We start from the raw sequence: 27,183 nt of genomic DNA, 5'->3' as shown, positions 1-27,183 counted from the left end.
ATTATTAGTGGGTAATTGCTTAACATTTTCTAGAGGTAATTAGTCTTGCCTTTGAAATGAGAGAAATCCCTAAATTGAGCAATATGATGAAAGCCATTCCTTCATGTAATTTAGTCTCATCAGCCAATACCAGCCATTAAGTACATCAATGCCTAGCTCAAAGACAGTGCTGAAGAATGAGCAGTGGCTTTACCCTAACAGGGAAACCTCCAGGACTTAGCTCTGTCCATCTCAATTTTCCTGAAGAGACATCTGACTACAGAGGAGAGCTCTGTTCAGGCTCTACTTCACCATCTCCACAGAGGACATCTTTGGGAAAAGTCCATTTTTCTCCAGTGTAAAGTAGATGTAATAAGAGCACCTTCTTCCCCAAAAGGGTGGAGGCAACCCATGAGTCTTATCATGAAAGAGCCCACCTCCCAGGGTCATTGGAGGCATTAAATCAGGAAAACAAAACACCAGCCAGCCAGGAGCTACATGCAGAACTCCAGACCGGGAGCTCACCAAGGGTATGTGCTTCTGTTCAAGTGAAATTTCTCTTGGCATTTTTTTTTAAAAGTGAGTCTGTCATATTTGCAGAGTCGGGGCATTCTCCACATAGCTTGTCAACCCTGGCCCGAGTGGCACACAAGCCTGTGTACTATGCCTGCAAACAGGCTGTGCCCCACAGCCTTCAGACTGATGGAGAGCAACACTTTCCCCTACCTTTGGAAACCTTCCAAGACGGGGACTCAACAACATCCCCTGGTATCTGGTTCCAGAGGCTGGGGGAGTCCTGTGCCAGCAAAGCACTTTGTGGTTGCAGTAGATGCTCCCAGAACTCTGGTTGCCGTGGAGCTTTTATCACCCAGCAGCTGCAGTTAGCTTTCTGGGAGACCCTGGCCCCCAACCCAAACTAATGGAAGGCCTCCAGAGCCTTCTGAAAGGCCATCCAGAAACCTTCAGATGCAGGACCTGGGGGGGGGGTGTCATTTTGGCACCCTCTAGGGGCAGCTTCTTGCCCTTTTGTCCATTGTGAAATGGCAAGTTTGGTTGGGGAGGCTTCAGGCTAATATGGAGACAAACATCTTGTTAGCCATTTCCTCATATGGCTTACCAATACCCATTCCTGCATTTTTCTTGGTGATTATTTTACATGACTACAGGATCCCTTTTCTCATGGAAACTTCACAAAATTCCCCACCGAGGGGGGGAAACCCAGAAACAATGAAATCAAAGCCAGAGACTTTGATGGTGTCTATCAGTTCTGTTTATTTAGATGCAAGCAGAGAAGGCAGCTCTTCAGCCATGCTTTCCCAATGTTTTTCACTCACAAACATGTGACTTGAGTTGACTGTATCCCTCTGGCAAATGGGGAACTCTGGTATGATGTAATCCCATGCATGGTATTTAAGATCATGGCCTTTAGGCAGATGGGCTGTCATCCCCAGCAGCACCACTTGTTCTTTGATTACCACATGCAATTTCTCTGTGCCTCAGTTTCCTCTGAGGAAAGTAGGTGAAATAAGAGCACCTTCTTCCCCCAGAATTGTGGTGGCAACTCAAGAATCCTGTCACAGAGGCAGCTACCTCCTAGGGTTATTGGGGGCACTGTGTTAGTTTAGGAAAGCAAAACACAAGAATAAAGTCTGGCAGTCAGTAACTACTAGAAATGTTGGCTGTGTCACCTCTATTTTACAGCTGAGCAAACTCAGATTTAGAGGTTGAGTAGAAGTGGAACCAGGATACCATCTGCCTCCATGACCCAGACTGTCACTTCAGTGACTGCTGCTGTAGTACTGCTGTGACAGGAGAGATGAATTTCACCTGAGTTTACAGTTGCCTAACTGGTGAGAAGCTTCTGAGTCATCAGCCAGGGGAGTGTGAGCTCCATAAAGTCAGTCTCCCTACACTCAGACTCTCCAAATATATCCGTTCCTTAGCCAGTTTGCTTGGAGGCACACAGCAGAAACCCTCAGCTGCCTTGGGGTGGAAGGTTGTTGCCTTCTTGCTAGTATCTTTTGAGTTGGTTTGGGAGACTAGGGGAGGTGGTAGGGAATTTGCAGATATGGTGTCCACAGCAGAGCAGAAGAGGGCTACAGGGGAGATGAACTGAGTGAGTGTACTACAACCTCACATCTTTTCCTACAAAAGTCCCTGGGTCATGTCTAGCAGAGAAGCCATTACAGAAGCCAAACTTCCTACTTTCTGCACCCCCAAAAGAATTTGGTCTGTACTCCCAGAGGGGGGAAAATGTTAGGGGAAGATGACTAGAGGGCTCTGAAACCCAACTCCATCAAGACTTAGAGAAGAAGAAAAAAGGGAAAGACGTTCAGAAGTAGTAATAGGTGTGGCTGAGACTTAAAATGGAAGAGAAGGCAAAATCATAGAAGAAATGGGGAGATACATAGCAGGTTAAGTGCACATGGCACAAAGTGCAAGAATCAGCATAAGGATCCTGGTTTGAGCCCCTGGCTCTCCACCTGCAAGGGGGCCACTTCACAAGTAGTGAAGCAGGTCTGCAGATGTCTTATCTTTCTCTACCCCTCTCTATCTTCCCCCTCCTCTCTCGATTTCTCTCTGTCCTATCCAACAACAATGAAAATAATAACAACAATAATCATAAGGCAACAAAATGGGAAGAAAATGGTCTCTAGGAGCAGTGGATTCATGGTGCAGGCACTGAGCCCCATCGATAACCCTGGAGGCAAAAAAAAGGGAAAAAATGGGGAGATAGATTCATAGATATAGAAATAATAGTTAACCTATATCTGTGAGCTTGGGAGAATCACTGCAGTTTCCAGTGGAGGGAGTGGGGACACAGAACTCTGGTTCTGGGAACAGTGTGGAATTTTACCTCTGTTATTTTGTGATTTTGTAAATCACTAAGTCTTCAGGCCTTTCCCTTTCCTCACTGGCAGAGGAGGAATGAGTAGCCATTCCTGCTTCCTCACAGAAGCCACCTGAAAAGCTCCCTAGTGTCTGGTGAACCAGGATGGGGAGGTCATGAGAATGTCTCTGCTGCCCTTGCAGTGGATGTGGGTGCCTGTGTTTCTCTGCTTGTCTCTGTTAGCATATTCCCAGCCCTGCTGTCTAAGCTGCTAAACCTCAGAGTCTTTCCAAGGCAAGGATTCCTCATGGGTTTCTGCTTCCAAAAACAGACTGAGGTGGGGGGGGGGGGGGACGGGGGAGGGGTAGAGGGGGAGTGGGCACTTATCACCAGATCATTACCATTGGTGAAAAGTCTCCCACTATTCAGTTTACTGTCTACAACTGCTGAGGTTATGGAAACTCAAATCTCTGAGGTCGGCTTATTTTCTCTGAGGGCAAGGAACTCAAAGGGAGTCGTTTGTTGTTTTAGGGAAGACACTCACTCCCTAGACATTTTTCTCTTGATCAGGGAAGGAAAATAAACTATCTTGGAAAATGCTGAGTTTTTCTGGTGCTCAGGTGCCAAAGAAATAGGAAGTTGGAAGAGTCACTCTCCACAGGGTTGTCATCGAGATACACACCTATCTGTGAGCTCAGTATCACCTGACAGCCGGACACTTCCCGGTGCATTTGCAAGGGGATGCCATCTTGAGAAGTTAGTTTTTTCTTTTCTTCACATGCTGTCTAAGGAGGAGGCCCACTGATACTTCTCAGCTAGAGAAGAAAAGGCTTTCCTTGCAGTTGTGTCTAGGGAAGCAGTTTTCAGGTTGAAGATCATCCTGCCTCTAAGTCACCACTCCTAGATAATCATGTGACTAGCTCACAGCAGTGGTAATGTCCTTGGGCACTTAGACTGTCCTTCACTTTGAAAAGTTCAAATGCTGTAAGCGAGATTGTAGATGATAGGTCAAGTGTGTTGTTTATTGCCATTAACAGATGGGGGGAAAAAAACTGAATTTACAAAGGCACCTGTCTTAGAAATGATCCAGAAGAGTGATTTAGTGGAGACAGAAGAAAACACCCTTTCAGTCTGCACCTGAATTCTAAGTGTGAGGCTGAAAAGTGTGGTTTCATATCATATAGCTGGGCCTTTAGGAGAGGGGACACTGACTATCAGCTGTTCATTTGTGCAGTTAGTACTCATTTCGCACACCATCTGTGCCAGATATTGCTCTAGTCAGTAGGGAATAAGTCCCTAGGCTCAGTTTTTGCCCTGGTGGGAGAGGTGGTACAGAAATTAAAGTGCAGAATCAGGTGGAGCTAGGTGCTGGGGGCAAACTATAGCAAGGAAAAGGGATGGCACATAGCACTTGTACCACAGCATGACTTCTCTCTCCTGACAGGAGCATTTCCATGACAAGATGGCACTTGCACTTGTATTGAAGGAAGCTGGGGTCTATGGAAGGTTGTTAAAGAATAATTTTCAGGGCGCCAGGATGGTAGAGCAGAGGGTTAAGCACACAGGGACCGGCGTAAGGATCCTAGTTCCAGTCCCCAGGTCCCCACCTGCAGTGCTTCACAAGCAGTGAAGCGGGCCTGCAGGTGTCTATCTGTCTCTCCCCGTCTCTGTCTTCCCCATCTCTCTCAATTTCTCTCTATCCTATTCAACAACAACAACATCAATAATAATAATAACCACAACAACCATAAACAACAAGGGCAACAATGGGAAAAAAATTAGCCTCCAGGAGCAGTGGATAAGTGGTGTAAGCACCAAGCCCCAGTGATAACCCTGGAGGCAAAAAAAAAAAAAATGTTCAGTGGTTGGGTGGTGGTGCTTCTGGTTGAGGGCACATGTGACAATATACAAGGACCTGTGTTCAAGCCCCCAGTCCCCACCTGCAGGAGGGAAGCTTCATGAGTGGTGAAGTAGTGCTCTAGGTCTCTCTCTCTCTCTCTCTCTCTCTCTCTGTGTCTGTCTGTCTGTCTTTCTGTCTGTCTCTGTCTCTGTCTCTCTCCTTCCCTCCCTTCCTCCCTCCATCTACCCCTTCTCAATTTCTTTCTGTCTCAGATATTTTTTTTCTCTCTGTCTCTATCCAAAGTAAATAAGGAAATACTATTTCAGAAAGAAGAAGAATGTTCAAACATTCAAGATGTCACCATTTTATACATAGAAGCCAAACATATGCCAAAGATTGGTTCTCTGTTCTTAAGTTCAGTATTGGTCTTTCTCTCTCTGTCTTGTCTCAGTCAGCTTGATGCCCTCAAGTTCTGACCACCTGTCCTGGTGAAGGAGAGATGAGAGGCTATGCCCATGTGTTAAATACTAAACTGTAAGCTGTTAACTCCCCAGGAAAATAAAATTTAAAAGACTGGTTCTCTTCAGCAGTGATAGGTAATGAGTATGATAATATGAGACTGAGGAATTTTCCACATACTGTCTGAAAAATTCTCATATACCAACATGTTTAGGAAGACAGATCATCCTTCTTTCGTTCCTATGTCTGAATTGGTTATATGAATATTTGTTTCCTTGTTATGTTATGGCGATCAAGAGGATGGGGTTGAACTCCATGTTGGGTACTTAGGCTGGAAAAATACATATGGCTGGGGTGCAGTCAGTGAACAGGGGAGCATGCAAGACACCTCTGTTCTAATTAACCCAGAGGCCAGAGGAGGTCAGGCAGTGCTGAGAGACCTGTCGCTGAGCCAGTGTACAGGTAGGGACTCCAAAGTCCCACCTTTGTGTGTTTTCCTAGAACCAGTGACCATTAGCTAGCTCCCAGGTAATCCTAGCATTAGGGAAAGCAAAGGTCATGTGTCCCCCTTTGTCAGATGGGGGCGGGGCTATCCACCTCCGTTCACCTGTGGGCAACCAGGGGGCATTCTGTTCTTACTCAGGAATTCAGTATCAAGCCTTGGATTCTCAGTTGCTGAGAAAGGCCAGACCTCTCCCAGAAGAAACGGCCTTTGTCAATGTCGTCTGTGTCCAATTATTTCATCAGTTAACGGCAGAACAGGAAGATAATAAGGACTGCTTGACAGAGGCTCGCATTGACAAATGGCTCGCATTTTTGAACTCATTTCAAAGTACAGACTCCTATTTCATTTCATTTTCTAAGGCTCTGAATAACTTATAGACAATTTAATTGCCTGTATTTGGGATTGGGAATTCTTAAAGTGCTGAGTATAATATTTGGATTTAAAGAAAAAGACACCATAATAGAGATCATTGTTCCAGTAAGTAGAGACAGGTTCATGTATTTCAAAACCTTGGATAAAATATAAATAAGATCATTGAGCTCTCATTTGAATGAATTCTATGAAAGACTCTGAAAATTGTCTACTGTGCGAATGTGAGACAGGTTTAGAACATTTACTGGACAATTGTTTGCTAAGGAGCATTTATTTTATATCACTTTTTAACAAGACTGGATTGTCAAACTGTTTAAAATTCCACTGGAAAAATTTGGATTATCACAGAAGTGTTTACTCTCTTGTCCTTCTATGTATATTGGATTACTCATGGAAGACAATGGAAAGAATCTGAGAAATGCTGGTTTTCTCAGACATTCAAGATGCATTTCAGAAATATTATAGACTATGTAAACGAATAGGATTTTTGGACATGTGTCAACATAGTTTCAATACTATTGGTGCAGTGGCTGGTACAGAACAGGAGAAATTCCAGCACCATCAGCAGAGATGATTCTTTGGAAGATGGTGGTAGAAGTTGAACATTCTTCCCAGGTAACAGCTATGCCTGCACAGGGGAAAAGGAATCACCCTTATCTTGTTGGGATCATCTTTATCTTGTTTTTGCTAAACACCATCCTAAGTCTAGAAGCAGTGGTTCAGAACTCATCCACTTACATGCAGTTTGTTTAGGGAACTTGGGAATTATCACCTATGAAGATATTGTACACATCCATGTATCCCACAGCATTCTCTGATGGTGTACCCCTGTAAGAGCATGTGGAGAGCAAGCTGAACTCTTCTTGATTTAACCTTACTTTGGACTATTCATTCTAATCCCAAGTGATTTTTACCCCTACCCCCATAATATCGATGGAGATAACATAGAATGGGAGCTGGGTGGTGGCACATCAGACTGAGTTCATACATCACCATGTGCAAAGGCCCCACTCCCCACCTATGGGGGGAAGCTTTACAAGTGGGGGAGTATGTTTTCAGGCATCTCTCTTTCTGTCTGAGAGAGAAAACACAGGATGGCGTGATGCCTGCTTGTTGAATGAGGATCACCTGGAAGACCTATAACAGAGTGTGGGCCGCACCCAGGTTTCTAACAGCACCACTGGTATTCAGCCAAAACTGCATTTCCAGCAAATCCCATGTGCTATTAATGCTGCTCCCCTGGGGACCACACTTTGAGAACAACTGAAAGGAATGTGAGTGAGGTGGCCGAAAGGCAATCTCAACAATAACAAATTGCATGATATCTATAGTCAGTACTGTTTTATATTTGAAGGTTTCTAGTGGATGGAAAAATAGCTCACCTCAATAGTGCATCTGCTTTGCCATGCTGATGAACCAAGTTCCAAGTCAGCCCACACTATACCAGAAGAAGTCTTGGTACAGTGTTTCTTTTCTCTTTCTGTCAGTTCTCTGTCCCACTCTATCTGAAAAAGTCAACCAGGAGTAGAGAAGCCATTTAGTGATAACTAAATATATAAATAAATAAACAAACAAACAAATGAAAGTCACTAAGAGAATAAAGCTCAAAAGTTCTCATTGTAAGAAAAATTGTGGGGGTCGGGCGGTGGCACAGTGGGTTAAGCGCATGTGGCGCAAAGCGCAAGGACCGGCGTAAGGATCCCGGTTCGAGCCTCCGGCTCCCCACCTGCAGGGGAGTCACTTCACAGGGTGAAGCAGGTCTGCAGGTGTCTATCTTTCTCTCCCCTCTGTCTCTCTGTCCCTCATCTCTCCATTTCTCTCTGTCCTATCCAACAATGAACAACATCAACAATGGCAATAATAATAACCACAACGAGGCTACAACAACAAGGGCAACAAAAGGGGGGGATATAGCCTACAGGAGTGGTGGATTCATGGTGCAGGCACTGAGCCCAGCAATAACCCTGGAGGAAAAAAAAAAAGAAAAATTGTATGATGATTAATTGTTGTGATAATCATTTCTTATTATATACAGACATCAAGTCATTATGTGATCTGTATAATTAGTATATTATGTTTCTATTGTATGTCAATAAAAATAATAGAAGAATCTGCTTAAAAAAAAAACTTGGGAGCCTGGCTGTAGCACAGTGGGTTAAGCGCACATGGCGCAAAGCGCAAGGACGGATGTAAGGATCCCAGTTGGAGCCCCCAGCTCCTCACCTACAGGGGGATCACTTCACAGGTGGTGAAGCAGGTCTGCAGGTGTCTTTCTCTCCTTCTCTCTGTCTTTCCTTCCTCTCTCAATCTTTCTGTGTCCTACCCAACAACAACAATAACAACAACAAGGGTGACAACAAGGGCAACAAAACGGGAAAAAATTGCCTCTGGGAGCAGTGGATCCATAGTTCAGGCACCAAGCCCCAGCATAACCCTGGAGGCAAAAAAAAGAAAGGAAAAAAATCTTCAAGTTAAAGAAGTAAAGACTTTGTGTCTCTTGACCTTTGAACCTACACAGACCCTCTCCTTTTTTTTTTTTTTAGTATTATCTTTATTTATTTTTTGGGTAGAGACAGACCAAAGTCAAGAAGGTAAGGGGTGATAGAGACAGAGAGAAAGAGAGACAAAGACACCTGAAACACTGCTTTACCACTTGCAAAGCTTTCCCCCTGCAGGTAGGGACTGGGGCCTGGAACTCAGGTCATTGTTCATTATATAGCATGCGTAGCATGTGTGCTCAACCAGTTGCAACACCACCTGGCTTTTTAATTTTTTTTGCCACCAGAGTTGTCACTGGGCTTGGTTACTGCATGATGAATCCTGGCAGCCATTTTTTTAAAATGTAGGAAAGATAGAAATTGAGAGATGAAGGAGACAGAGAAAGAGAGGGAGAGAGAGAGAGAGACCTGCGAACCTACTTCACCACTTGTGAAGCATCCCCTGCAGATGGGGAGTGAGGGCTTGAACCTGGGTACTTGGAAATAATGTGTGCATTTAACCAGGTGCCCCCAGACCTTCTCTGTCTATTTCTCCCTTCTCTCTTTCCTTGTCTCCATTTCTTAAAAGTATTCACTCATCTTGCTATCTTAATTTACCCTAAAACACAAGGTAGTAATAGCAGTGAGTCTCCTCTTTTGCTTTTTAACAGGGATCAGAACATCACACCTAGTAAATAAGATGTGAACCATGGAAAGTCATTCATTTTCAAAGGAAGGGGGGAGCTTTGTTGCAGCTTCACACCAGTCACTGACCAGATACCAGCGTGGTCTACACACTGAATCCTTTGGTGCTCTGTTTTTGCTCAGAGTCTTCAGTGACTGAGCTCCCATAGGTAAACCTTGAATTCCTATCAAAACAGTCTTCAACACGTGCCACCATCTTCCATTTCACTGTGTGAGCCACTTCTCCTTCCATGTGAGATACAGAAGTGCTGAGTATTTCACATTCTCGGAAAAACATTGTTTTCCTCTGGGTCAAAAGCACCAGTTTTGCAACTCACTGAAGTCTGAGCACTCAAGACTCTGATCAAAACAGGTTGAGGCATTTCAGAACTGACAGCAGCCACACACTCACCTGTGAACATGAGCCTGTGAGTGTAGGGCCCTGTGGGACTGTCGTCCTGTGCTGTGAAGCAACCCTGAGTGTTCCAGGCCACAACCACCAAAGAGTCCTCAGCACTTGTCTGAGGGTATCTCAAAGAAACCAATCAGGGGCTGGGGAGACAGTATAATGGTTATGCAAAAGACTTTCATGCCTGAGGCTTCAGGGTTCCAGGTTCAATCCCCAATACCACCATAAGCCAGAGCCAAGAAGTGCTCTCTGGTTTCTCTCTGTCTCTCTGTATCTCTCTCTCTCTCATGAAAATAAATAAAAATTAAAAAGAAGCCAGTCAATATTTCTTTTAAAATCCCTTTTGTTTTGAATTCCTGTCTTTAGGTTTGTTAATTTCTGGTGCAAGGAAGCACTCAAGTCTCAAGCACTTTTGTTCATTTTTCAGGAAAACACTTAGGTAGCCAGAATGTTCAGCATCTCAGCTTAGCTCCTTATGCTACTGTCACCGTGTCCCACTCTTTGGTACCTTGGTGAGTACCATCTCCTCCTGAAATGCCCTTTTCCAGTTTCTCTTCAGCAGATCAGTCCGGGCTGCCCTTTGCTGAGGCCTTTCTGACATGTGGGCAGCTCTAGCCCCTGTTCCAGTCTCTCTAAACTTTAGTGATTAGTCTACCTGGGTCTTTGCCTTGTTTGCACAGACATCCTAGTCAGTAGATTTCAAGCACTTCCAGGGTATCAAAAGAGTTATCTTCATATATATATGTGTGTGTGTGTGTGTATGTGTGTGTGTGTATGTGTGTATGTATAATATTTTATTTATTGGATAGAAGCAGTCAGAAATTGAGAGGCAAGGGGGTGATAGAAAGGGAGAGAGAAAGACAACTGCCACACCACTACTTCAGCACTCTCAAAGCTTTCCTTTTGCAGGTGGAGATGGGGGCGTGGGCCCGTGTGCTTGTGCATTGCATCATGTGCGCTCAACCATGTGTACTACCAATTGGCCCCGTTACAAGTTATCTTTATGTCTGCAGAATCTAATATAATGCCTGGGCTGAAGGAGCAAGAAATGGATTGGTGTTTGTGTGTTCTAGCATTTTTCATGACTTCACAGCTAGCCTTCTGGAAATAGAGGGGAAAAAGTCTCTACCATCAAGAGTTAGCTTAAGTGTGACTCCATTTTGGAATTCCTAGGTGAGGCTATCATTTGCTGTTCATTCCCAAAAAGCGAGGACCCTTGGGGGCAAGAGATAAGCACCTCCCCACAATGGCAGTGGGCTTCCCCCCCCCCCCCCGCCAGATACATTCAGCCTTGCTCAGTGGAGTGGCCTCCTCAGGAAGCATTTGCCGGGACCATCAGCAGTGCCTTTCACAGATGGGCTTCAGATGCGACTTTCTCCGTTCAAATATCAGAAATTGTTTGAGGTCTACAGTCAGTTTTCCAGGGCTGATGATCTAGCCTGTGGTTACTTTGCTACTTTGCACCTCCTCCTCCTGCGTGACTTCTTGCTGTTCTCCACTGTAGCTCCAATGTGGGTGGGTGGGTGGCTGAGGAAACACCTCCCCTACTGAGGTCCAAAGCAGTCCCATCTGCTGTCTGGGAAATGATTGAATGTCTCTGGATTTTATGTACTCCAGTTATCTTCATCCCTGGCTGACACAAGCTCTGAGCACTGCAGGATATGGTATCACTTAGGGATTTTTCTCCAGCCTGAATGTACAAGTCTGAGCACATTTGGAGAGGAAAAAAAAATTCAGTTAGCTTTTATCAACTACATGTACCTTGTCTTTATAAACCATCAAAGAGTATTTCCCCCCCCTCTGGCCAGCCCAGCAGAAAGGAAAGGTGATCCCTCTGACTTTTTAGGTTTCTGTTCTTTAGCTCTTCCTGCTTGGTATTTGTTTCTTTCTCTCCTGAAGTTGAGTTGAGTGTCACTCTCTCAAGACATCTCCAGCCCTGAGGACATCACCACCAAGCTAGAAAAGACGTGGCCAGGCCCAACCATACATCCCAGTAGATATATTTCTTTCATGAGACTAGTGTCCTCAACCAAACCACTGGCTACAGAGTAGCAGGAAGAGATTCCAGGCAAGGCCCTGGGAAGCTAGAGAAATTGTGTCTTGAACTGAAGCACAGGTTCATGTCGGTGTCCAGAAAGAACTCGGGAGCAGAGACAACAGCAGGTGTCAGTTAGATAGGACTGTAGCCAGGGAGGTGAAAGTTCACCAGGGCAGTGCTTGCATATTCTAGGGGGAGCTGTGCACCATTAGTTCCAGGGGCTCTGCTAGTATGAGGTCTGTCTGGGAGGGGTGGGCTTTTCTCAGGAAAAGTGAGCTGGTTAGTATTCATTAGGGGTTGGGATAGCTGGGGCATTCCTAGAAGAGGTAGAGTTTCCCAGAATGCCGGGTCTTCCTCATACCTGACCATATGTGTCCCTTTTGGAACTGCCATGGTGTCAAGTACAAAACAGGATATTGAGGCTCAGGGTCACACAGTGGGCTTTTTCAGGTGGTTTATTCCAGTTCTTGTTTATAGCTTTCAGTTACAAGGCAATTGTTGGTCTTGAGTTCAACAAATCCTTCTGGATGAATTATGTATGACTTTGGGGTGAAACGAGGCATGCGTCCCTCCTGGCTAGTGTCCCCGCCTTGGAAGCACATGAGGAAGTCTGGGTGAACAGAAATGTGTCTCCATGGCAAGTCCACTTCAGTCACCTTTTAGAGAGTGATGGCTCCATTTTTCCACGTTGAGTGGCTTGAGTGGATTTCACTGTCACCCCTTTCCCTCTGAGCTTCTGTCAACTGTGCATTCCCAACTCCAATCCCACTTGCATGGAGACTTAATCCATCCAGCCACCTAACAAGTTGCTTTTCTAGACTCAGAATCTGCACTCTCAGAACTGAGAGGGAGTTCAGCAGGCTATAAAGTCTGCCCTCAGCCAGTCCTGAGTTCTCTCTCCTACTACTGCTGGGTATATATTATCTTGGCCTAAACACCACCAAGGAGGTAGGATTAATTGCTCAATCCTTAGACAGTTCCCTTAGAAATATCTTCCTTTTGGGGGTCGGGCAGTGGCAGTGGGTTAAGCGCTGGTGCAAAGCGCAGGGACCGGCGGAAGGATCCTGGTTCTAGCCCCCGGCTCCCCACCTGCAGGGAGCCATTTCTCTCTGTCCTATCCAACAACGAACAACATCAACAATGGTAATAATAATAACCACAATGAGGTTACGGCAACAAGGGCAACAAAAGGGGGGAAAATGGCCTCCAGGAGCAGTGGATTCATGGTGCAGGCACTGAGCCCAGCAATAACCCTGGAGAAAAAAAAAAAAAGAAATATCTTCCTTTCAATGAAAGAGGACCTAGTGGGGGTTATACTGTTATATGGAAAACTGAGAAGTGTTATGCATGTACAAACTATTGTATTTACTGGCGACTATAAAACATTAATCCCCCAATAAAGGAAAAAAAGAAAATATCTTCCTTTCAGGGCCAGGCAGTGGCACACCCAATTGAGCACATATGTTACCATGCACAAGGACCCCCTGTTCAGGCTCCCACTCCCCACCTGCAGGTGCATAGTGGGGGCTCCAGCTTAACCAGATGTGCCACTGTACAGCCCCCAGGTGGACTCTTTCTTTTATTCTTCCTTTCTTTCCTTTTTCTAAGTATAAAGTAAGAGAGAGAGAGAGAGGAAGAGAGAAGAGGGAAGCAAAGAGAAGCTTTCCCTGTGGCAGGTTCCCCCATGTGATGCCAGAGCCTTCAGCCTGGGTCCCTGTTCACGATAAAGTGTGTGTTCTACTGGACAAGCCCTCTCCCATCCCATGCAGGGAAGTTTCTGAACCCCTTGGCACTGGAGGGGCTTTCATATCCCCATCCATACAGCACCAGGCCTTACCTTTCTTGTACTGTGTGGCTAATAAGTGCCTGAACAGGAAGGAGGGAAAGGAAGTTTTCTTTTGCAGCACAGGCTTGCCCTCTGATAACTTGCCCACCAGGACACAGTTTCAGAGAAGACAGATGTGGCATCATAGCTCACAGACTCACAAGCTGTTTCACCTGGGCTGCCCATAGACATCTTCAGAAGGCTCTGATGGCATCTGGAAGGCTGATATCCCATGAAAAGGCACAGAAGCCCTGGTGCCCTCCCTCCTTCCCAGCGTGTCCCAGGTGCTCCCGAACAGAAAAACTGTCAGAGAGGCCAGGGTAGTGCTCACAACCAGCTAGCATAGAATCACCAGACTTCTGAGGAGTCTGCAGGGTGGCAGGTGACTTCAAGCAATCATTGGGCTTTCACTGCAGTTTTTCAGAGTGGCCTGGAAGTGGGGTGGTATGGCAGTCACATGCTGCAGGGGTCAGTGTGCATGGGTGTGGAAGAGCAGCAGTTGTCTCTTCCAGACCAGAAGCCAAAGCCCTAGAAGCTGATGGGGGCTGGGGCCTGGGACTGAAGGTAGCTGCTGAAGGGAAAAGTGAACCTGGCAAGGATTCCCGAGGACCTGGCTTCCTGCTGTTTCTGTTCCTCATTGTCCTTATGGTGCCACCTTGGACCAGGTCTTCAGCTCCCAGGACTAAACTTGCTCCCCTGAAGGGGGAGGGTGGTTGGAATAGATCTTTCCCAGCTCTAAAAGCAGTCTGCAGGAATGACCATCCAGACATCCACAGTAACCATCCTACTTGACAGGCGATTCGCCCTTCCTGACACATGGCATGTCACACTTGGTGACTGTCACTCACCCAGGGAGGTGCTGCTGGTGAGGAGAATGCTGCCAAAAACTCTACTCTAAGAGGAGAGCACCTCTTATTGAAAAGTCACCTGACTCCTGCCTGCTCTGCCAGGTAGCAGAGTGGATAGCAGCAGGGCTGAGCTGCCTGGGTCCATGCTTACTCTGTGCATGGCCAGGCCTTCTACCGTAAGAGAATCCCAAAGTGTGGGTGTTGATGTAAAATAGCCCCAGCTTTAAATACAGAGCCATGACAGGGCTTTCTTTTCATACATACATACAAAACACTCCAGGAGCCAAAGAAAACAGGGCTTCCGGACAGCTCCTGTCTGCAGCTGTCAGTTTGTGAGATCTTATTTAGCCACAGACTGTCCAAATAATAACTAGAGTTTAGCTGAAAGTGTGGACACTTTCTTCTAATTCTGGTTACTGAGCCAGAGCATGGCAGGCCAAGGCTCACCCATGTGTGCACCCACATGGGGGTGAAGGGAAGAACCCTGAATGTGGAGCCCAGGGACATTGCTGCTTACCATCTGGGGAGCTTTGGGGGGGGGGTGTGTCGGGAGGGAGTCATTCAGTGCTCCTAATAGCTGTCCGTGCTTTCTCCTTCAGGCTGTCAGGGAATATGGGTCCCTTGGTGCAGGAAGGAGTTTCAGAACCCCCCCCCCCATACACACACATACACACAGCCACACCTAGAGAAGTGAGGTGACTCTGCCCTTGAGCTCAGTCATCAGTGGGGCCAGGACTTAGCCGCCAGTTGTCCTGACTCTCTCTCAAATCCTGAGATTAGAACAGACTCCAAGGGAAGGAGCCCTGGCGTAGGGTGGAGTGAGGAGAGAAGCCAGCTGTGGCTCCCTCATACTCTCTGCTCCAGATGTGGTGCACCAGATGTGCCTGAGCAGCATCAGCTGTGATGGGAGGGTGTGAACTGGAGGCAGTGTGCAGGCCAGTGCCTGGGGGAGGCAAAAGAGAAACTGTTCCCCTATCTCCAGTGAGATAGGCAGGTACTCTGGTAGCTCCTCTGCATACCAGATGCAGAGGCCTGAGCCACTGTGTGACTGGCCCAGCTCTAAAAGAGGACATTAGTGTGTGAATCCACTGAAAGGGTTGGGGAGTGTCCTCACGGGTATTGTAGCCAGGGAAGCCTGTGGCTAAGCTGCCATCCTGTGAGAAGCATTAGGGGCTGATTACACTAGACTAAGCGTCTCCAAAGCTAGCAGGACTCATGTGGAGACAGCAAAGAACCCAGACTGCCTTCCCAAAGCACCTTCATACTTTCCTGAACATATTCTTTTTTTTTTAATTTTATTTAATTTTATTTATTTTCCCTTTTGTTGCCCTTGTTGTCTTTTTATTGTTGCTGTAGCTGTTGTTATTGATGTCTTTGTTGTTGGATAGGACAGAGAGAAATGGAGAAAGGAGGGAGTCGGGCTGTAGCGCAGCGGGTTAAGCGCAGGTGGCGCAAAGCACAAGGACTGGCATAAGGATCCCAGTTCGAACCCCGGCTCCCCACCTGCAGGGGAATCGCTTCACAGGCGGTGAAGCAGGTCTGCAGGTGTCTATCTTTCTCTCCTCCTCTCTGTCTTCCCCTCCTTTCTCCATTTCTCTCTGTCCTACCCAACAACAACAACAACAACAATAACTACAACAACAAAACAACAAGGGCAACAAAAGTGAATAAATAAATAAAATAAATATTTAAAAAAAATTTTTAAAAAAGAAATGGAGAAAGGAGGGGAAGACAGAGAAGGGGAGAGAAAGATAGACACCTGCAGACCTGCTTCACCACCTGTGAAGTGACTCCCCTGCAGGTGGGGAGCCGGGGGATGGAACGGGGATCCTTCCACTGGTCCTTGCTTTTTGCACCATGTGTGCTTAACCCCTGAACTTATTCTTTCTCTCTCTTTTTAAATACTGTTATGTTATATGAGAGAGAGAGAGAGAGAGAGAGAAATATACACATACAGAGCAGAAAGCTCTGGCTGATGGTGGTGCTGGGGATTGAACCTAGGACCTCAGAGCCTCAGGCAGGAGTGTCTTTTACAGAACATTTTTGCTGTCTCCCCAGCCTCTACACTTGCTCTCTTCCTGCCTGCTATTGTGGATTGTCTTCTGTCAGCCCAGGTCTGACCAAGGGCGCACCCTCTGCTGGGGCTCACATGCTGCTGGAGGCAGCTTCTCTCTGAAGTTTCCCCATGGCTGCACCCTCTCTTCATGGTGCCGGTGATGAGGAGAGGCCTGTGCTCCCCCTCAGCAGTCAGCGGCTCCCCCTTTGAGCTGTTGTGCTCTTGGAGTACTGCCCCATCAGCCTGGGGAGGCCATGTGAATGTGGCCTTGACAGCAGCAGCGCTGTCAGCCCAGGGAGGCCGGACCTGCTGAGGTTGCAGCTTGCAGCCAGTGCGGCTTCCAAATTCTTGAGTGTAATGATGGCGTTTCAGTTACTTACAGGATGCAATTAGAAACACAGATTTGCAGTCGAACCAGCCCGATGTGCGTACTTTTCCACTAATGGACCTCGATGCTTGCTGGAATGTGTTTATCACCATTTCCTGAAAGCTCTGCTGACACTGTACCTCCCCGTAGGCTTGCCAACCAGTATCTTTCTCCTATAATTGACCTTAATTTTTTATGTCTGCTCCACTCATGGGGACTGCAGAACTCTTATTGTTTCCTTTCTTTAAGAAAAAAATTGATGTATTAAAATGAGAGATAGCCAGAGCATCACTGGCACACAGCACAGACAGTGCCTGGGATCAGCTGAAAACCTCAAGCCTTTCCAGTCCAGTGCTCTTGTCACTGCTCTGTTTCCCAGATTTCCACTCCTTGTAATTTCTCCCTTTCTGTGTGATGATGACCAGCTGCTTGGAGGAAAGAACAAAAACTCACCCACTTTTTGTTCTGCCTAGAAGGAGTTAACTAACCTTGCAGAATAGTTGATGCTTCTATTGTTTTCTCCTCTTGCGTAGCTTAGTGTTCAATATTTGCTAGATTCCCAAGAACCCTTCTTAGTTGGCGACTATGAAGGCATGAAGTGTAATCAATAGTGTATCTAGTATCTCATTTCTCTGTTCCAGAGATTTGTGAAAAGTAGCACAGGAATGGCAGGAACAAAGGCTGTTCTGAGAGATAAAGTTGGAAGAAGTGGTTCAGGTGAGTGACTGCTGAGTGCCATGGTAAGGCCCTGGTGAGGTGGGTGACACTGACCCTTGGGGACCTGAGACAGAGTCTCTCTAGAGATAGCTTCCTCCCAAGAGGTGAAGGAGGGAACTACTCAGCTCAGTTATACCCTTCTCAAATGCACCCACCTGAAAATCTTCTCAGCTGCTGCTACAAGACAGCGTTTCTGTGAAAAAGAAAATGCAGTGCACATCATATATATATATATATCCCATTTTCTTTAACCATTCTTCTTTTTATGGGCACACAGATCTTATCTCAACAGTGAGTTAAAAAAAAAAAAAAAAAGAAGTAACAGAGCTTCAGAACAAGTGTGGCCCATACCATGTCTAGCCCTTGACCCATGAACCTTGTCTGGTTCTGTGGAACCCTATGAAGAGGCAGCATCAGGAGGAGGAAGAAATGTGTTTCATAGGTCAGGTGAGGTGCAGCCAGTGATGCTTCAGAGCACAGGTAAGTGAGCCTTCCCCTTTCTCTGCTAAATATACCAGAGATAAATCACTCAGTGGGGAGATGATATCTAAACTCTGAGTTATTTATCAAAAAGGCATGCCATCTTAGTTATAATCTACTTTCTCTGCACTTTATGGAAGGAATAATTCTATTCCATTTGCATCTTTTAAAAATATTTTATTTATTTATTAAAGAGAAACATAGGAGGAGAAAGAGCCAGACATCACTCTGGTACATGTGCTGCTGGGGATTGAACTCAGGACCTCATGCTTGAGAGTCTGAGGCTTTATCCACTGCGCCACCTCCCGGACCACTCCATTTGCATCTTTTAAAACAAACAGATACTAACCATCAGCTCAATGAGGAAAGGTTGGTGATCTGTAAAGAAAGATTTTTATTACTAGTGCTTTAATCTTGGTGTGCAGAATTACAAGATAATAAGATTTTCACTGGTCCAGTTTCACACCTGTGTATGTGTATATAGCTTACCACGACCATCATTTGGTGTAATTTTTAAATTTCTTTATTAGGGGATTAATGTTCTTACAGTCCACAGTAAATACAATAATTTGGTGATATTTTAACTCATAATTGATTGCAAAACTGCTGCTGCCTCATTTCTATTTTATCAATAATTTATAGAGTTTTGCAATATTCAGATGGCACATGGAAATCAGGACTATGACTTTTATGTAGATCACATTATTTTTAGCTAGTAAATGTCTTGGAAAAAAGAATATTGCTTTGTCCTGCTGTCAACCAAGAGCTCCCGGCATGCATTTCTACCTGATGCTAGATAAAGCGTATTTCTGTGCTGCCTTCTCAATCCATTCAGATGGACCACATCACTTCCTGTTTCTTCCTTAGGGAAAATGCTTAGGGTACAGCAAAGTTTAGAATTCTTAAAATCTGACTGACAAAATAGCTCACTTGGATAAGGAGCTGCTTTGCCATATACGTGACCGAGGTTCAACCCAACCCTCACCACACTAAAGTGCTTCAGTGCTGTGATACCTCCTCCTCCCCCCACCCCCGGTCTCCATTTCTCTTTTTCCCATCTGTCTCTCAGAATTCTTAGAACAAAAGGTAGAGAACGAGAACAAAGGCCAACTATTTGAAAGAAATACATCTGGGGTCTGGGCAGTGGGTTAAACACACATGGCTTGAAGCACAAGGACCAGCTCAAGGATCCGGTTTGAGCCCCCCCTGCTCTCCACCTGCAGGGGGTTTGCTTCTCTCTCTCTCTGTCTTCCCCTCCTCTCTCAATTTCTCTATGTCCCAACAACAGCGACAGCAATAACAACAATAATAATAATGACAGTGAACAAGGGCAACAAAAAGGGAATAAAACAAAAAAGAAATACAGAACACCCCAAAATTCATTGTAATTAAAGAAACAGCAGTTTCTAAAAGGAAAAAAATAAAAGGTGACAAGGCTCAAAATGCTAAGGTGTAGTTATACAGATACTCTGTACTTACCATATTAATTTCAGTTGACTCAGACAGATATGATATCCTCAGATGGACTGCACCACTAGTTGGAAGGGTTAAGATAAAAGAAAGTGCAATATAATTCAGTGTGGCGGGGGGGGAAGCAGTGGGATTTGGAGTCACTGGAGGTTGGTTGGTTCTATCACTGACTAACTAATTGACCTTTGGCAAATCATGGAACTTCCCCATGACTCAAAAGTTGAAACTGCAAAACAGGATATGACGACTTAACCTTGGGTTAGAAAAACCTGTGGAAGGGTTACTTTCTGTTTTTAGATCCTGTCCCCACATCCCTTGGCTTGCCTCTGGGCTCTCCTTTCTACTCCTATAGATCTACTAACTGCTCTACTAGCCACCTACTAAATTCCATTTTAACACTCATACCCTTGATTAGCACAAGCCTCTTGATTTACAAGTTGTGTTCTTTTTTTTTTTATGCCCCAGAGCTAGTCTTCAAGGCCAGATATTACAAGTAACAGATTTAGAATATGTATGCTCACTGTTTCTTCCGTGCATGCTTCAAATTAAGAAAAAAATACTCTTCTCACACCTCTTGTGTCCATGAGTCCCCACTGCATCTCTGTGGTTCCTGGTTAACTTTTAGCTAAACTTGATTTGTTGTTCAGACTCTCAGCTTAGCTGCAGAGAGAGATGGAGCATTCCCTTGATGAGCCAGAGGGACCTCCTTGTGATGGTTTAGAGGGATTCCCCAGGACTGTTTAGGAAAAACTATTAGAATCGGGGGATGGGCAGTTATGCACCCAAGCTAAGAACACATATTATTTAAGCTCAAGGATCCATGTAAGGACCTTGGTTCAAGTCCTAGGCTCCTCACTAGCAAGGGGGAAGCTTCACAAGTGCTGAAGCAAGACTTCAAGTGTTTTTCTTTCTCTCCCTCCTTACCTCCCCTCTCCCCTCTCAACTTCTCTCTGTCCTAGAGACTGCCAGGAGCAGTGGATTCATAGTGCCAACAACAAGCCCCAGTGATAACCCTGGATATATATATATATATATATATATATATATATATATATATATATATGTATATATATGTATATATATATATGTATATTAGAGTCATGCTTATGTTTCAGCAGAATTTTTTCACACTTTTTTTTTTGCCCCCAGGATTATTGCTGGGGCTTGGTGCCTGCACTACGAATCCACTGCTCCTGGAGGCTGTTTTTTCCCTTTTGTTACCCTTGTTGTTTATCGTTGTTGTTATTATTGTTGTCATTTTTGTTGGATAGGACAGAGATAAATTGAGAGAGGAGAGGAAGACAGAGAAGGGGAGAGAAAGACACCTGCAGACCTGCTTCACCACTTGTGAAGCAACCCCCCCCCCCGTAGGTGGGGAGCCGCGGACTTGAACAGGGATCTTTGCACTTACCAGTCTTTGCACTTCACGCCATGTGCGCTTAACCTGCTGTACTACCACCTAGGCACGCTTCTTCTTTTTTTATTTGATAGGAGAGAAATTGAAAGGGGAAGAGAAGAAGAAGAATGAGAAGAAGGAGAAGGAGGAGGAGGAGGAGGAGGAGGAGGAGGAGGAGAAGAAGTAGAAGAAGGAGGAGGAGGAGGAGAAGGAGAAGGAGAAGGAGAAGGAGAAGGAGAAGGGGAAGGGGAAGGGGAAGAGGAAGGGGCAGAGGAAGAAGAAGAAGGAGGAGGAGGAGGAGAAGGAGAAGAAGAAGAAGTAGAAGAAGAAGAAGAAGGAGGAGGAGAAGGAGGAGGAGGAGAAGACGAAGGAGAAGGAGAAGGAGAAGGAGAAGGGGAAGGGGAAGGGGAAGAAGGAGGAGGAGGAGGAGGAGGAGAAGGGGAAGGGGAAGGGGAAGAAGAAGAAGAAGAAGAAGAAGAAGAAGAAGAAGAAGAAGAAGGAGAAGGAGAAGGAGAAGGAGAAGGAGATGGAGATGGAGAAGAAGAAGAAGAGAGAGGGCTAGAGTGGTAGACCTGCTTCATGGCTAGTAAACCATCTCCTTACAGGTGGGGAATGGGGGCTTTAACCTGGGTCCTTGCTTGGTAATAGATGTGCTAAACTAGGTGTGCCACCCCCCTCCCCTCAACCCCACTCCCCACACACTTCCCTATGTATTCAAGTCAGTTGGGAAGTAAGTCCAAAATGAACATTGCTAGATCTGGCTTCAGAAGACTTGGCCTTGAAATGTCTAGGTAGCAGACCAGGAATCTATCTGTGACATACCCTACATGAACATAGAGGACCCACAGGCTTCCTTTCTGGAAAAGCCTCTAGAGATTATTGACACCACTCAGGTATCACTTAGAGTTCTGAATCTTTAATTTAAAAAGGAATATTTTATAAAGAGAAATGTTGGAAAAATGATTTAATATTTTTAAAAAATGATGACCTCTGTCACTGGAACAGAGGATTAAGTGTTGTTTAAGCTTAAGCTTGACATTGTGTTCATGTGTGCAGTGTGTGTGTGTGTGTGTGTGTGTGTGTGTGTGTGTCCTAGAAAAGTTATTTTGCTTTCCTAGCATGTGACATGTTCACAAGCTGGCCAATCTCAGGAGGTATCCAAGTGATAAAACACATGTAACAGAGAACAGCTTCATCTTGAATAGTAGGATGGCAACATTAACAATATGCCCTATTTTAATCATTGTATTGGGAGCTAATAGATCATGGTACAGTTGTTGACACACGAGTGCAATTTCTCATCTCCCTGTGATATGTGTCTACAAATCCTTTCACCTCCATCTTGGGTCCTTTTCTATCATCTTGTACCAGGACCCCAACACCCTCTTCATCCTCTTCTTCACCATTCTTCCACAGAGTCTTTCACTTGGTGTGATAATAATGAACTCTTTGATATTTAAAAATTGGATTTCAAGATCTAAACAGAGAAAATCTGAATCCAGATTCCCCTCAGATCCTTTCCCCTAAATTAGTGTTTTCACCTACATGAAGTCCAAAGGATGTGCTTGTCAATTCCCAGGAACATAAGTAGACAAGAGGCAGATTAAGTTTGAATCATGAGCCAGCTATGGGATTGAAGAACAATTATGGCATTTAAAGTAATTCAGTGAAAGATGCACATCTGGTTTAATACAAGAAACTGCTCCTAAGTGTAAATGCAAGATAATAGTCAAAAGATTTTATTTTCTTGTAGTACTGACTCATTTCAGACAACCCTGATCTGTTTTGTGAAAGAGAAAATGGAAAGGAAATTACCAGGGATGGCGTGGCTGGAGATGAATTATGTAATTTTCCTATAGTTGGGAGTAATTTTTTTATTCTGTACCAGATGGTGTCAGGTAGACTTATAATGGCTCTTGTTACATATAAATTTTGTCTGGATTTTGTAATCTAGTGAAAAACCCAGCTGAAGAAATGCAGTGGTTTATATATGTTTTTTCTTTTCTTCCCCCTCACCTCTTAGATACACTGGACACACAACAGTATGTGTTTGCATCCTCAAGGGAATGATTGAAAGGTAAATTAAAGTACCAAAAAAGCACAGAATGTCAGCCATTTATCTTAATGCACAAAAGTATACCACACAATACCGCTGTTCCTAGACCATTTTTTTCCATTCTATAGAGAGAGAAAAAGTTACAGGAGAGAGGGAGAAAGAGATAGAGGAGTGACATCATAGCACCACTCCACAGCTCCATATGTGCAAGACTAAAACCTAGGACCTTGCTGCTGATGGTAATACCACTGCTCTAAGCAGTGAACACTGTCCTGCACCCTAATTTTCTTCTTATGTGATACCGAGGAATGAACCTGGAGCCTCGCACATAGTACATATGCAATACTGCTGAGCAGTTTTCTGTTTTTTTTTTTTTTTTTTTTTTTGCCTCCAGGGTTATCACTGGGGCTCGGTGCCTGCACTATGAATCCACTGCTCTTGGAGGCCATTTTTTTTCCATTTTGTTTCCCTTGTTGTATTTATTGTTATTGTTGTCATTGCTATTGTTGTTGTTGGATAGGACAGAGAGAAATCGAGAGAGGAGGGGAGATAGAGAGGAGGAGATAAAGACAAGACACCTGCAGACCTGCTTTACTGCTTGTGAAGAGACCCCCCTGCAGGTGGGGAGCCAGGGGGTTGGTCCTTGTGCTTTGCTCCATCTGTGCTTAACCTGCTGTGCTGCCGCCGTCCCCCTTATTTTATTTTATTTTATTATTTTTTAATTCCTACCAAGGTTATTGCTGGGGCTCGGTGCCTGCACAGTGAATACACCTGCTCCTAATGACAGTGTTTACTTTTTTATTTTTATTTTTATTAGAACAGATAGAAAATCAGATGGAAGAAGGAGATATGGAGAGAGAAGAAGAGAAACCTGTAGACCTGCTTCACTGCTTATAGGGAGCGAGGGCTTGAACCCGAGTTCTTTTTTTTTTAATTTTTAAAAAGGAAACATTGACAAAACCATAGGATAAGAGGGGTACAGCTTCAACATATCAACGACTCATCCTATGTACTAAAAAGACTCAGTCTGTGCTTTAAAAAGTTTGAGATATTCAATTTTCCACTCTCATATTAATTAGTGATTTATATTACTACAAATTGATAGGAGTGTACATAAACACCCTTCCCACCACGAAAAGACTGTGTCCCATCCCCACCCCCACCCCATGAAGGTGAACATTCACCTTCACCCTCCACCCAGGGTTTTTTCTTTGGTGCCCTACTCCAAATTCAGTCAACTCTTGCTTTGAGTTTCCCTTTTTGTTCTTCATTCTCAACTTCTGTTTGTTTATGAGTGGGATCATCCCATACTCATCTTTATTTTTCTGACTTAGCTCACCTAACATAATTTCTTCTAGCTCCATCCAAGATGGGTCAGAGAAGGTGGGTTCATTGTTCTTGATAGCTGCATAGTATTCCATTGTGTATATATACCACAGCTTTCTCAGCCACTCATCTGTTGCTGGGCACCTGGGTTGCTTCCAGGTTTTAGCTATTATGAATTGTGCTGCTATGAACATAGGTGTGAACATATCTTTTTGGTTGGGTATAAGGGATTCCTTGGGGTATATCCCCAGGAGAGGAATTACTGGGTCATATGGAAGGTCCATGTCTAGCCTTGTGAGAGTTCTCCAGACTGCTCTCCACAGGGACTGGACCAATTTACATTCCCACCAGCAGTGCAGAAGTATTCCTCTGTCCCCACAGCCTCTCCAACATTTGTTGCTGCTATCGTTTTTGATGTATGCCATTCTCACAGGAGTGAGGTGGTATCTCAATGCTGTCTTAATTTGCATTTCTCTGACAATCAGTGACCTGGAACAATTTTTCATATGTTTGTTAGCCTTTTGGATCTCCTCTGAGGTGAATGTCTTGTTCATATCCCCTGCCCATTTTTGGATGGGGTCATTTGCTTTTTTGGTGCTAAGTTTGCTGAGCTCTTTGTATATTTTGGTGATTAGTCTCTTGTCTGATGTATGGCATGTGAAGATCTCCCATTCTGTGAGGGGTCTCTTTGTGTGATAGTTTCTTTGGCTGTGCAGAAGCTTTTCAATTTGATGTAGTCTCACTGGTTTGTTTCTGCTTTAGTCTTCCTTGCAGTTGGGTTTGTTTTATCAAAGATGTCCTTGAGGTTTAGGTGGGAAGTGTTCTACCAATGTTTTCCTCTAAGTATTTGATAGTTTCTGGTCTAACATCCAGGTCCTTGATCCATTTGGAGTTGATTTTTGTTTCTGGTGAGATAAAGTGGTTCAATTTCATTCTTCTGCATGCTACAACCCAGTTTTCCCAGCACCATTTATTGAAGAGAGCCTCCTTCTTCCATTTAATACTTTGGCCCCCTTATCAAAGATTAGATGTCCATAGGTGTGGGGGTTTAGATATGGGCTTTCAATTCTATTCCACTGGTCTGTGTGCCTATTTTTGTTCCAGTACCAGGCTGTTTTGATGATGATGGCCTTATAATATAGTTTCTGATCTGGGAGTATGATGCCTTCATTTCTGTTTCTTTTCCTCAAGATGGTTTTGGCAAGTCTAGGTGTTTTCTGGTTCCAGATAAATGATTGTAGTTTTTGTTCTATTCTCTTAAAGAAGCTTGGTGGAACTTTGATGGGTATCTCGTTAAATTTGTATATGGCTCTGAGGAGAATATTCATTTTGATAGTATTTATTCTTCCAATCCATGACCATGGGATGTCTTTCCATTTCTTGGTATCAGTTGCTATTTCCTTGAATAGTGACTCATAGTTTTCAGTATACAAGTCTTTCACTTCTTTGGTCAGCTTTATTCCTAGGTATTTTATTGATTTTTCTGCAACAGTGAATGGGAGTGATTTCTGGATGTCTTCTTCAGATTTAGTGTTTGAATAGAGAAATGCCACTGATTTTTGTACATTGATTTTGTGGCATGACACCTTGCTATATTGCCTAATAACTTCCAGTAGTTTTCTGCTGGATTCTTTAGGGTTTTCTATGTATACTATCGTGTCATCTGCAAATAGTGATTGCTTGACTTCTTCCCTTCCAATCTCTATTCCTTTGATTTCTTTCTCTTGCCTGATTGCTATGGCAAGAACTTCCAATACTATGTTGAAGAGTAACGGTGACAGTGGAGAGCCCTGTCTAGTCCCCAATCTGAGGGGGAATACTTTCAGCTTCTGTCCACTGAGTATGATGTTGGCTGTATGTTTGCTATATATGGACTCCACTATCTTGAGGAATTTCCCATCTATTCCCATTTTTTGTAGTGTTTTGAGCATGAATTGGCGTTGGATTTTGTCAAAGGCTTTCTCTGCATCTATTGAGATAATCATGTGGTTTTTGGTTTTGCTTTTATTGATATGGAATGACATTGATTAACTTACGTATGTTAAACCAGTCTTGCATTCCTGGGATAAATCCCACTTAGTCGTGATGAATAATCTTTTTGATATACTGTTGTATCTGGTTGGCCAGGATCTTGTTTAATATTTTGGCATCTATGTTCATCAGAGATATTGGTCTGTAGTTTTCCTTTTTTGTTATGTCCCTATCTGCTTTTGGTATAAGGGTGATGTTGGTTTCATAGAAGGTGGAAGGGAGTATTCCTGTTTCTTTGATCTTGCAGAAGAGCTTTAGAAGTATAGGTATTAACTGTATCCTGAAAGTTTTGTAGAATTTGTTTGTGATGCCATCTGGTCCAGGACTTTTGTTGTTAGGGAGATTCTTAATAATAGTTTTTGATTTCTTTGTCTGTGATTGGTGCATTTAGGTTTTGTAGTTCTTCTTGGTTCAGTTTTGGAAAAGCATATATTTCTAGTAATTCTTCCATTTCTTCCAGATTTTCTAGGTTGGTGGTGTATAGTTCTTCGTAGAAGTTTTTGCATGATTTTATGGATTTCTGTGGTGTCAGTTGTGATAGCTCCTCTATCATTTACAATTCTATTAATTTGAGTCTTCTCCCCTTTTTAAAAATTTTTTTAGTAAGTCTGGCTAGGGTGTTGTCAATCGTTTAATTTTTCAAAGAACCAACATTTAGCTTCATTGATCTTTTATATGATTCTCTTATTTTTTATGTTGTTTATTTCTGCTCTAATTTTAGTTATTTCTGTCCTTCTTGTTGCTTTAGGGTTCCTTTGTTCCTCTTCCTCTAAGTCCTTAAGGTGTGCAGTAAGGTAATTTATTTGGGCTTTTTCTTGTTTTTTAATATGTGACTCAATGGCTATGAATTTCCCTCTCAGTACTGCTTTAGCTGTGTCCCAAATATTTTGATAACTTGTGTTTTCATTTTCATTTTTCCAGGAATGTTTGAATTTCTTGCTTGAGTGTCTCTCTGATCCAGTGGCTCTTAAGCAGTATGTTGTTTAGTTTCCAAATTCTGTGTCTTTTAGTAATTTTC

At 44.1% G+C, this 27,183-nt stretch overlaps 1 long non-coding RNA gene across 1 annotated transcript in view; it reads left to right on the top strand.

Moving 5' to 3' along the window:
- Window positions 1–304: 304 nt before the first annotated feature.
- The window catches only part of LOC132539431 (uncharacterized), a 118,384-nt gene continuing 91,505 nt past the window's right edge, over window positions 305–27,183 (top strand). Inside the window, exon 1 of the long non-coding RNA XR_009550713.1 lies at window positions 305–509. This is a non-coding gene — a long non-coding RNA (uncharacterized LOC132539431). The remainder of the gene's footprint in view (window positions 510–27,183) is intronic.

This window comes from Erinaceus europaeus, chromosome 7 (genome assembly GCF_950295315.1).
Source record: "Erinaceus europaeus chromosome 7, mEriEur2.1, whole genome shotgun sequence".
Lineage (NCBI taxonomy): Eukaryota > Metazoa > Chordata > Mammalia > Eulipotyphla > Erinaceidae > Erinaceus > Erinaceus europaeus.
Note: the sequence above shows the minus strand (reverse complement) of the source record. Positions and strands in the feature narration are given on the sequence as shown.